General features: G+C 41.6%; 1 long non-coding RNA gene across 1 annotated transcript; it reads left to right on the top strand.

Annotated features, from left to right (window-relative positions):
- Positions 1-3,228: 3,228 nt before the first annotated feature.
- On the top strand, positions 3,229-7,345 carry LOC137096509 (uncharacterized). Its single transcript, XR_010909511.1, has 2 exons — positions 3,229-6,797; positions 6,945-7,345. It is a non-coding gene; the product is annotated as an uncharacterized lncRNA (long non-coding RNA).
- The last annotated feature ends 4,739 nt before the right edge of the window (positions 7,346-12,084 follow it).

Genomic DNA, 12,084 nt, shown 5'->3' on the forward strand with positions numbered 1-12,084 from the left:
AATAAAAATAAATAAGAAAGTTATAAACTTAAAATAAACCCTGTTTCTGTTTCTCTTCCCACTTGCCTCCTTGTCTGTTTGGTGGCTGTGAAGGAAGGAAGGAAAGGAAGGAAGCACTCCTTGCCTTTCCCTTCACCAGGAGAAGGAAGAGAGAATGAAGGAAAGGAAGGAAAGGCCCTTCAAGGCTGGAGAGAAGGAGGGAGGACTGAGTAGGGAAAGCATCTTGGAGAGTGGCAGCGGCAAAACCCCGCAAAACAGCAAAAATACTGCAATATATATTTTAAATTAATATTTATTGAAAAACCGTGAAACAGCAAGTCCGCTAAAAGCGAACCACAAAGAAGCGAGGGAACACTGTATATCTATTTCAGCTGAATGAGTTACAGCAACATAACCTTATGTAAACTACCTACATTTTGAAATAAACCAAATGCAAGGAGTATTCTAAAAACAGTAACATGTCCTACACAGTATTTTTAGATCTTTTACACTTTGAAATTCGAATTATGCACCTGAATTAGAAACAGAAGAAAGGCAGACAACATTCAGCCAGTGCTGCAGTTTCCTGAAGTTGCCACTTGGCAGCACAAGCAAGGCTGAAACACAAGGGTGAAGAAGCAGTGAGATCATGTCTGCGCAGGAAGAGTGCAGAAGTGGTACAATAGGATATAGCAGCCATGAGCAAACTTTGGTTCTCCAGGCGTTTTGGACTTCAACTTCCACAATTCCTAACAGCCCCAAGCCCCTTTCTCCCCCCCCCCCCCCCCCAGCTGCTTAAGCGCTGATGTGCTTAAGCTCTGGTGTAAGAGAATTGATTGTCTGCAAGGACTTTCTCCAGGGGCTGTCTGGATATTTGATGTTTTACCATTCTTGTAGGAGACTCCTCTCATGTTCCCGCATGGGGAACTGGAGATGACAGAGGGAGCTCAACCCGCTCTCCCTAAATTCAAACCGATGACCTGTCAGTCATCACTCCTGCTGACACAAGGGTTTAACCCATTGAAGTGATATAAGTGGGAGATGCTGGGTGTAACTAGCCATTCACTGTTTGAGTTGGATTCTGAAATGATTTTTAAAGTATCTCTCCCCTGTGCTCCCCAGTTAGAATAGTTTCATGGAAGAACTTCCTGATTGTGAGAGCCATTCAGCAGTGGAACTCTCTGCCCCAGAGCATGGTGGATGCTCTTTCTTTGGAAGCTTTTAAACAGAGGCTGGATGGCCATCTGTCAGGGGTGATTTCAATGCAATATTTCTGCTTCTTGGCAGGGGGTTGGACTGGATGGCCCATGAGGTCTCTTCCAACTCTTTGATTCTATGATTCTATGAATTGTCCCTGATATTTGGGGCATAGTTTGCTTGCTCAGATTTTGGTGATTGAGATGGGATACTTATTTTGTATATGCAGCTGCAAATGAGTTATTGTAGTGCAACTGGTCTTCAGGTCTGGGACACTGAGGCCTGTATTGCAGATTTGTGGATGGGATGCATTCTTGTACTGCTTATGAAAAGGAATGAAGCTTAGGCTATACAGTAGGAACCTCATATCTGTAGGGGATGCATTCCCAGATTTCACATGGATAAAAAAGAAACAACAGCCAGTGGATCATATCAAACCCTACTGAAATTAAGAATTTGAAACGAGGCATGCCAAAGAATCACTCTGGAGGTCCTAGAAATGCCTACAGAGAACATATTAGTTTGAACATGCATAAATTAAATTGTGTATATTGGTTCTATAAATATGGGGGGTTGAACTATAAAGGCAAGGAATTAAACCCAGGTTCTCACCTGATCCTTCCAAGGGTATTGGCAAAATTTCCTTTGAGGACAAGGGTAGAATAAGAGTACCGAGAGATTGAAAGGCTGTGACAGTGGAGCAGCCAACAGACATGAAATATGGATATACATATAGCTATCTGGCACAAATAACTTTTCCTTCTTCCAGTGTACAACATGCTTTATTACAGAAGTGCTGGTTTGGAATGTACCTGGTAATAGTGATGGGATTATGGCATCCACGCTTTCTTTCCTTCTGTAGAGTCACCATTGGATGGCAGTTCCATTTCACCGATCCCTGAGAGAGTGCAAGGCAACACAAACGATGCTCAAGAAGCAGTCTTTTCCTCTCCTCCTCCCACTGTCTTCCCACTTCCAAAGACAGTTGTGAAACGTCACCACTTAGCCCTGAAGTGGTTCACCATCCATTCCACCAACAGATTCCTGTTTTGGTGGATGTGTGCATATATGCACAAGGTGGAGGAGTCTCAAGCTTGCATGCAGGTTCCTGAGAGCCTTTCTGTGTCATAACTTTTTAGCCAACCATGCCTTTGTTTGTCTTGAAGGTGTGGGTTTGCAGACTGGTGCAAGCAGCCACGTTTATGGAAGCTTAAGCAATTATAGAGAGAAAAAGATCGATATGCAAATATGAGGAGGGTTAATATTAAGACTTCCAAACTTTGTCTGTGTGAAGTGTTGAAAGTAGGTAAAAACAAGGAAGGAGGAACGATTAATCTCCCTTAACCCAAGAATATAGCTCTGGAAAGGGGGAGACAAACAAACCTCTAAGGATTCTGCACTCTCATGGCATTTTCCCCAAGTCCCCAAATTTCTAGCCTTGCAGTAACTTAAAACTTTAGCTGACTCTTGAAAAACAGAGCTTCAGCTGCCTTGGAGTTAAAGCTGCCTTGGGTCTGACTTGGATGTTCTACAGGGAGAAAGGCAGACCGTAAAGAAATGTAATTAATCAGTACAGTAATTAGGCACAATTCCCAAGGGAATATGAAAAGCATAACCATGAGAGTTTTGAGTGTAATACCTTTTGCTCTTGGCAATGTAGAGATGTGTGGAGTGAAAGATAATTTCACGAGATGCAGAGTTTTATTTTGGGGGCACAATGCCCTCATTTTGTCCTGCCTCTTACTTTGTATCTTTTCCCTTCCCAATTTGTCCATTTGGATTCAATCCATATCATTTGAATAATATTTGAAGGCCATGTGAGCCTAAGCAGACATATGACTGTAACATCTACAGAAGGTCTCAAAGCACTAGATAAGTAATATCTAGTTTTTTCTACTGCATGGGCAATGTCATTTGATGTACTGACAAAGGTTTTTTGGGCTATATGGCCATGTTCTAGAAGCATTCTTTCCTGATGTTTCACCTGCATCTATGACAGGCATCCTCAGAGGTTGTGAGGTCTCACAACTTCTGAGGATGCTTGCCATAGATGGAGGCAAAACGTCAAGAGAGAATGCTTCTAGAACATGGCCATATAGCCCAAAAAACCTACAATAGCCCAGTGATTCCAGCCGTGGAAGCCTTCAACAATACATTGAACATCTCTATACGGAGAAACTATTCCAAAATTGGAAAACCTAAGGACCAGGAAAGTACATCTACTGTGGCCCTGACTTTCCTTCCACGCTGCAGAGAAGTAGATTCTATCCCATAATTTCTTGCAGCCAAAAGGATTTTCAAAACACTACAGCCTCACCGGATCTATGACTGCCTGGAACACAACCTCTTACGAGAGAGAATTCACACCATCCACAAAGAACTCGCAAACAGAGACAAGGAACTGCTGCACCTCCATATCAGCCAGAAGATGAATTCCCAGGACTGGGACAAAATAGACAACATCACCTACAGAAAAATGGAGAAAGACATGGCTCTCCATACTAACATACAAAAACAAAAGTTCCACAAACGCCAAAAGCAACAGCTGTAACCAGACCTGGATACATCGTGGACCATCATCAACCTGACAGACAGACAACTCTCTGAAGACCAAGTATCTATACTAGCAAAAGGAGAAAATTTTGCTGTGACCACTACCAGGATCCCAGTAGAAAACATCATTGCCAATGTCGAATCAGCAACTTACCGCCTCCCCGAGGAAGAAGCGGAAGAAGTAAGAGGGAAAACAGCAAGGATCCTGAGAAAGGCAAAACTTCCCCCCAGCAACATAACAAGGAAGGAAAGACAAGCCATCAGAGACCTCAACTCAGATCCAGATATCATCATTCTCCCAGCAGACAAGGGGAATGCCACAGTAATCATGGAAACAGAACAATACAAAGAAAAGATCAGAAAACTCAGACCTCACAACCTCTGAGGATGCCTACCATAGATGCAGGTGAAATGTCAGGAGAGAATGCTTCTAGAACATGTCCATATAGCCCGAAAAACCTACAACAACCCAATATCATTTGATTCTTCTGATTCTGGTGTACTGCCACTCCCAGCAGCCCTTACCAACATAAATAATGGTGAGGAATGATGGACACTGTAACCTAATATGTGGAGGACCATATGTTCTAGGGTTTTTGAAGAGAAGGCATTTCTCCAAACTAGTTTAGGCCAGAAGGCTGGACATTGCTTTGCTTTCCCCTATTCTAATATTATCTTACAATTAAAATGCAGTATAACATTAAAGCATCAACCAGACAATGTAGGTCATTGGTTAAGATTCAAAGTATGAAAGGGCAGATGTTTATTACACTCTTACAGTGCAACCTTTTGTCTACATAGAAAGAAATGTCAATGAGTAAATTAGTGAGGTTACAGCACTAATGTATCACTCTGACAAGGAAGTAAGATTTAAAATGCACAACCCTGAGACTGTATGTAATTAAGTCTTTTATAATTAGCCAGTTTATAGTTATACCATTATAACTTGAAAATTCAGTTGCTAGGGGGATGAAGAAAACATGGCATAAAACTGCATCCATATGGCTCTAGATCAGTATTTCTCAACCTTCCTAATACCGCAAACCCTTAATATAGTTCCTCATGTTGTGGTGACCCTAACCATAAAATTATTTTCATTGCTACTTCATAACTGTAATTTTGCTACTATTATGAGTTGTAATGTAAATATCTGATATGCAGGAAGTATTTTCATTCATTGGACCAAATATGGCACAAATGCCCGATACGCCCATTTTGAATACTGGTGGGGTTGGGGGATTGATTTTGTCAATTGGGAGTTGTAGTTGCTGCGATTCATAGTTAACCTACAATCAAAGAGCATTCTGAACCTCACCGACGATGGAATTTAATCAAACTTGGCACAGAGAACTCCCATGACCAACAAATAATACTGGAAGGGTTTGGTGGATATTGACCTTGAGTTTTGGAGTTGTAGTTCACCTATATCCAGAGAGCACTGTGGACTCAAATAATGATGGATCTGGACCAAACTTGGCACAAATACTCAATATGCCCAAATGTGAACACTGGTGGAGACCTTGACATTTAGGAGTTGTAGTTGCTGGGATTTCTGAACCCCACCAACAATAGAATTGGGCCAAACTTCCCACACAGAACCCCCATGAACAACATAAAATACTGTGTTTTCTGATGGTCTTTGGTGAACCCTCTGATACCACCTTGCGACCCCCAGGTTGAAAAATTCTGTTCTAAATGTTGTTTTATTTGGTAAGGAAGCTGTGAAATACTAAGAGACAATGGCAGAAAGGAAGGCATTGATGTTGCTAGGCTTGAGAAAATATTTGGAAACCTGAGGTGGGATTGGACATAACCAATGCGGGAGAGTGTTCGTTTTGTACTTGGATTTTGTTGACGGTTTAAGTCTCCACTAAGCTATTAAATTTACTACGCAATATTGAGCTGGTTCTTGTCACTCAATCTGATTAGGTTATGAGGAGGATAAACTGGGGAGGGAGACAGCCCTCTATAAAGGCTTGAGCTCATTAGAGGAAACACAGGATATTGGTGTAACGAACAAATAGATAATGTTATCTGAAAAGAAGTCTGTCAAAGGGAGATTCTACAAAAGCAACAACAACATGTTATTTGGGATGACTCAGACATAATCTTTATGCCATCAAGAGGTCATATGACTTCTTCTGGTATAGTTCCAATGTGTGATTATTGGGGAAAATAGATAAGATTGCAATCTGAGCATTAAAAAAAATGTCAGTGGACCTTAAACATAAAGGTAAAGGTTTCCCCTGACATAAAGTCTAGTTGTGTCTGACTGGAGGGTGGTGCTCATCTCAATTTCTAAGCCGAAGAGCCGCTGTTGCCCGTAGACACCTCCAAGGTCATGTAGCCAGCATGACTGCATGGAGCACTGCTACCTTTCTGCAGAAGCGGTATCGATCTACTCACGCTTGCATGTTTTCAAACTGCTAGATTGGCAGAAGCTGGATCTAACAGCGAGAGCTCACCCTGCTCCCTGAATTCGAACTGCCAACCTTTTGGTCAGAAAGATCAGCAACTCAGCGGTTTAACCCGCTGCACCTACACGGGCCCTTACTTGCACATAAATAAATTCCTAAAACATGGACCTAAAACTGAAAGTCTATCCAGTTCTGTACTCACATAGATCTCTCACTAGGATTAGTTCAAGAGTTGCTGAAGCATTTATGCATGTATTTCACTGTGCTTGACTGAAGTCCAAAAGAGTAAATAATTTTTGGTAATTTTTGGAACAGAAAGTCAGGTGATTTTCCCAACACTAGCCAGAAAATCTGTGGGAAGAGGTCACAATTAAAACCCGATTTTCCTCCCACCCTCCCCGACATTACAAACTGAACCGTAACCATCTCAACAGCTATCTTTTTCTAGAGAGAGATGTTAAAACCTCACCGTCTGTTGCTGATTTGAGAGTTCCAATGCTATCGTCTGTGAGATCATAATTGAAGAGTGATGGAAAATCTGGCATGAGGGAAACTCGTCTTCTTTAAAACCAAGCAAGTCAGTTCAGAGTTCATTTTTTTCAAGCGACTGAAAGACTTCCAACAGTTGACCGGGCAACTTCTATGCAAAAGGTATTGGCAATACTTATAACTAGAAAAACACCACATGCTGCTGAAATAAAAATCTAAACCATTCCTAATCCTGGGTCAATCAAGAAAGCCATTTACTATATCCCATTTATTCAATACGTCTACTTTATTATTCTCCTGTCTTTCCAGAGTTTGAGACTCCAGGCTGTTTACAGTACCGGTAAAAATTAAAAATTCACAGCATAGAAAAGTAAAACTTGTAATTAATCAAAACATTAAAACCTGCGAAAAAAATAGTTTAAAGGAAAACAGCAAACAGAAAATCAAGAACATTGTACAAGACCCTTTCCCCTTGAACAATCTTCCTGAAAGATGACATCGGTGACTACATGTTTTAATGGTTTTAATCTATGTTTTTATATTGTTCTGTTGACTGTTTTTAATTGCACTTTTATGAATGCATGGCATCAAATCGTTCCAATCCATAATTCGCCTTGAGTCGCTGTATGGTTGAGAAAGGCGGGCTATAAATGTCGTAAATAAATAAATAAATAAATAAAACTATTTTCCTGCCTATGGAAAGATAGCAAGGTAAGCACTGGTCTCACTGTTCTGTGAAAGGAGTTCCAAAGTTTGGGGGCAACTACCAGTAATATTAATGTGCTACCAATAGCTTTGAAGATAGGAGAAATTGAGAACAGTGAAGTCAGAGGGAAATGAATGTGGAAATTGTAGGGGTTGGTAATTACCTAATTAACAGTAGACAGCTAGGAGATCCAGCATCTGAATTCAATTTGAGAAGTCTTAATTAGCAGTGGATTTTCTGGATGGTTTGTTGTTGTTAATCACATTCCGTTTACTGGCCAATTCTCCATAATCTTACTGTGCCATCATACATTTCCGACAAAGGTGCATGGTGCAGCTTAGGAAAATGTGATTTTCAGACCACAGTGCCCAGAACTCCTAACACAGACTGTGGATACTTGGAGCTATAGTCTATTTCTATCAACCCTTGCTTTGGTCTATTCTTCCCTAGTGTGGAGAAACCTGATTTTGCTGTATGCCTTCAAATGGTTTGTTTTATTTGTCTGGCCTGGCTTGGCTGCTGCTGAGGGCAGGTTTCCAGCAGAGGACTCTTCTCAGTATTGCAGCAAGCTTGGAGAGGGTTAATCTGACCTCCTCCTTCAAGAAAGCGTCAGAGGCTTCTGGGATTATCTGTGAAGGTTTGCTGAAATGAGCAGCAGCTAGACGTCATGATAAAAAAGCATGGAAAAGGATAGCTTTTTGGTAGCAGATACTGTTATCCCTTGATTCTCTTGTCTTGTATCTTGGCTCTGCTTCCCCTGGTTAGAATTCTGGATCCTGACCTTGATCCTGGCCCTCCTGTTCTGGACTCTGCGGTATCCTGCATCCATGACTCTTTAATTTCTGGACTGACTTCCTGGCTTGATTTATGGACTTAAATTTTGGTTTGTACCCTTGGACATGTTTTATGATCTCTGATAAGTTAATTCACGACATCTGACTTTTGGACTGTAACCTTGGCTACTGTTTATTCTTGCCTCTGCTGTGCCTTTGTAGTACTTGGCATGTCCAGTTCATCATTACTCTGGCTGGGTGCTGCAATTCTGTTTTGTTGGTCAGACTGAAGACTTCAGTTTGATATGGTCTTCCCTTCTTTTGTGTTTGTTTGAACAAAGCTCAGTGCTTTATACTCAGTGAGCTCCTACAGAGTCCTCCAACACCCAATACTCCAGAATATGTTGGCATACACTTTCTGTTTGCTGATGGAAGAAAAAGTTTTACCTGACAAATATTGCAGTGTCTAGTCATACCAAGTGCTCGGTACAATCCTGCAAATCTCTTGGGAAGGCAGATGGACAAATGTCAGCATGCTGGAAGAAGCAAAGACCACTAACATTGAAGTGATGCTCATACACCATCAACTACTCTGGACTGGCTATGTTGTCCGAATGCCCGATCACTGTCTCCCAAAGCAGTTACTATACTCCCATCTCAAAAATGGAAATTGTAATGTTGTGGACAGGGAAAGAGATTTAAAGATGGGCTTAAAGCCAACCTTAAAAACTGTGGTATAGACCCCGAGAACTGGGAAGCCCTGGTCCTTGAGCGCTCTAACTGGAGGTCATCTGTGACCAGCAATGCTGCAGAATTCGAAGAGGCACAAATGGAGGATGAAAGGAAGAAACATGCCAAGGGGAAGGTGTATCAAGCCAACCCTGACCGGGACCGCCTTCTACCTGGAAACCAATGTCCTCACTGCAGAAGAACATCCGGATTAAGAATAGGTCTCCACAGCCACCTACGGACCCACCCCAAGACACTACACTTGGAGGGCCATCATCCTTGGACTACGAGGGATCGCCTAAGTAAGTAAGTACATCTGTTACACTCAAATATTCATAATAGGACCAATTCTGCCATTCAGATGAACTGTTTTTTAGTCTTCTAAGCAAGCAGTGGACTGCTACTTGTCCAGGACTAATTTTCAATAGCATTGGTCTAAATGATACCACATTGGATCAAAGAGACCTGAATTCAAATTCCTGTTCTGGGCATTCTTACAACAAAGTTGAGATTTTGTTACAAAATATTGTACTTTTCACAATCCTTGCATCATTAACAATTTTTGTAAAAACAGCTTTACTTTTATTTCAAGGAGCAGGGATATGCCTGTGCAAAAAGAATCAACTTAAAGTCCATACTTACATTGGGTCATCGCTTTCATAATGATAATTCTTAGTATCTACCAAGCCGAGAAGATGTTTACTTTGAAAAGCTAAGCCCTACTAGTTATTTTGTACCATCTCACTCCCTCCAGAAGTAGTTGGTTGACACAATTACTCACAATTCAGTTTTCGTATTCTCTCCCTTCCTACACAACAGCAAAAGATAAATTTCATATGGTAATTATGTAGTCTGTTTTGCTGGTTTACAGGAGCCACAACAGATACCTAGAGCCTTCCTAATGCCGCGGCCCCTTAATACAGTTCCTCATGTTGTGGTGCCCTCCCCCCCCCCCCAATCATACAATTATTTTGTTGCTATTTCACAACTGTAGTTTTGCTACTGTTATGGATCGTAATGTAAACATCTGATATGTAGGATGTATTTTCATTCACTGAATCAGATTTGGCACAAATACTCTATACACCCAAATTTGAATACTGGTGGGGTTGGGAGGGATTGATATTGTCACTGGGGAGTTATAGTTGCTGGGATTTATAGTTAACTTACAATCAAAGAGCATTCTGAACTCCACCAACGACGGAATTGAACCAAACTTGGCACAAAAAGTACTGGTAGGGTTTGGTGGGCATTGACCTTGAGTTTTGGAGTTGTAGATCACCTACATCCAAAGAGCACTGTGGACTCAACCAATGATGGATTTTACCAAACTTAGCATGAATACTCAATATGCTCAAATCTGAACAGTAGTGGAGTTTGGGGAAAATAGACATTGAAATTTGGGAGTTGTCGTTGATGAAATTTATAGTTCACCTACAATCAAAGAGCATTCTGAGCCCTACCAATGATAGAATTGGGCCAAACTTCCCACGCAGAATCCATGACCAACAGAAAATACTGTGTTTTCTGATTGTCTTTGGCGACCTCTCTGACACCCCCTCACGACTCCTCCGGGGGTCCCGACCCCCAGGTTGAGAAACGCTGACCTAGAGTGTTAACAAATGGCAACTCTAGGTTACGAGGCAGAATTCCAGAGGAATGTAGATTTGTAGTTAGATAGCTAAACTAGCAAATAAAGACATATGGTGTATGGCCCATACTTGTAGAATGAGAAATAGCAGGATGCGAATACAATGCAAATATTGACAGGTGTGATAGCAAACGAACTGAGTGATGATGACTAATAGAAGCTGTTGCCTCGATCCTTATTGGACAAGCAGTTATGGATGATAGTGGATTTTCATCTTCCTCTAGATGAGTGGATGATATAATCAAAGGTCATTTGAGCTCCCATAGGAGCAGTACAACTCTCTGAGGCTTTTAGGAGTGGGGTGTACATTTTTGCCATTTTAGGCTGACTAAGCCGCTTTGGGCTGGGTGAGTAATTTGTAACTTCATGTGATTTCCACTTACATCTGCTTTATCAAAAAGGGACCATTACTAATACGATACTGGAAGGTCTGTATGGCCCTCAGATTTCTGGAAGTTGCCATCCTTTACTCTAGATATTACAGCTCCCATGATTTATGATCGTTGACCTGGGGTCCTAGTGCTGATAGAATCATAGAATCACAGAGTTGGAAGAGGCCTCGTGGGCCATCCAGTCCAACCCCCTGCCAAGAAGCAGGAAAATCGCATTCAAAGCACCCCTGACAGATGGCCATCCAGTCTGTTTAAAAGTCTCCAAAGGAACCTCCACTACAGTCCAAGGCAGAGAATTCCTCTGCTGAACAGCTCTCATAGTTAGGAAGTTCTTCCTAATGTTCAGGCAGAACCTCCTTTCATATAGTTTGAAGCCATTGTTCCACGTCCTAGTCTCCAGGGCAGCAGAAAACAAGCTTGCACCCTCCTCCCTATGACTTCCCCTTACATATTTATACATGGCCATCATGTCTCCTCTCGGCCTTCTTTCTGTAGGCTAAACATGCCCAGCTCTTTAAGCCTCTCCTCATATGGCTTGCTCTCCAGACCCTTGATCATTTTTAGTTGCCCTTCTCTGGACACATTCCACTTGTCAACATCTCCCTTAAACTGCTGTGCCCAGGATTGAACAGTTTTCCAGGTATGGTCTGACCCAGGCAGAATATAGGGGTAGCATGACTTTCCTGGATCTAGAAACTATGCTCCTATTTACGCAGAGCAAAATTCCATTGGCTTTTTAAGCTGCCTCATGGCATTGTTGGCTCATGTTTAACTTGTTTACAAGGACTCCCAAGATCTTTTTCACACATACTATTATCGAGCCAGGCGTCCCCCATTCTGTATCTTTGCATTTCATTTTTTCTGTCTAAGTGGAGTATCTTGCATTTGTCTGTGTTGAACTTCATTTTGTTAGTTTTGGCCCATCTCTCTAAACTGTTAAGATTGTTTTGAATTCTGCTTCTGTCTTCTAGGGTATTGGCTATTTTTCCCAATTTTGTGTCATCTGCAAACTTGATGATCATGCCTTCTAACCCTTAAGTCAATGGTTCTCAACCTGTGGGTCCCCAGGTGTTTTGGCTTACACCTAACTGAAATGTTAGCAAGTCCAATGGGTTAGCAATTCTAAACAGACCGCACATTGTACTCAGGTCTCAAAATCTGTTTCTGAACATGCTGCTGAACTGTCCAATAAGAATAA

Source organism: Anolis sagrei, chromosome 3 (assembly GCF_037176765.1).
Source record: "Anolis sagrei isolate rAnoSag1 chromosome 3, rAnoSag1.mat, whole genome shotgun sequence".
NCBI lineage: Eukaryota > Metazoa > Chordata > Lepidosauria > Squamata > Dactyloidae > Anolis > Anolis sagrei.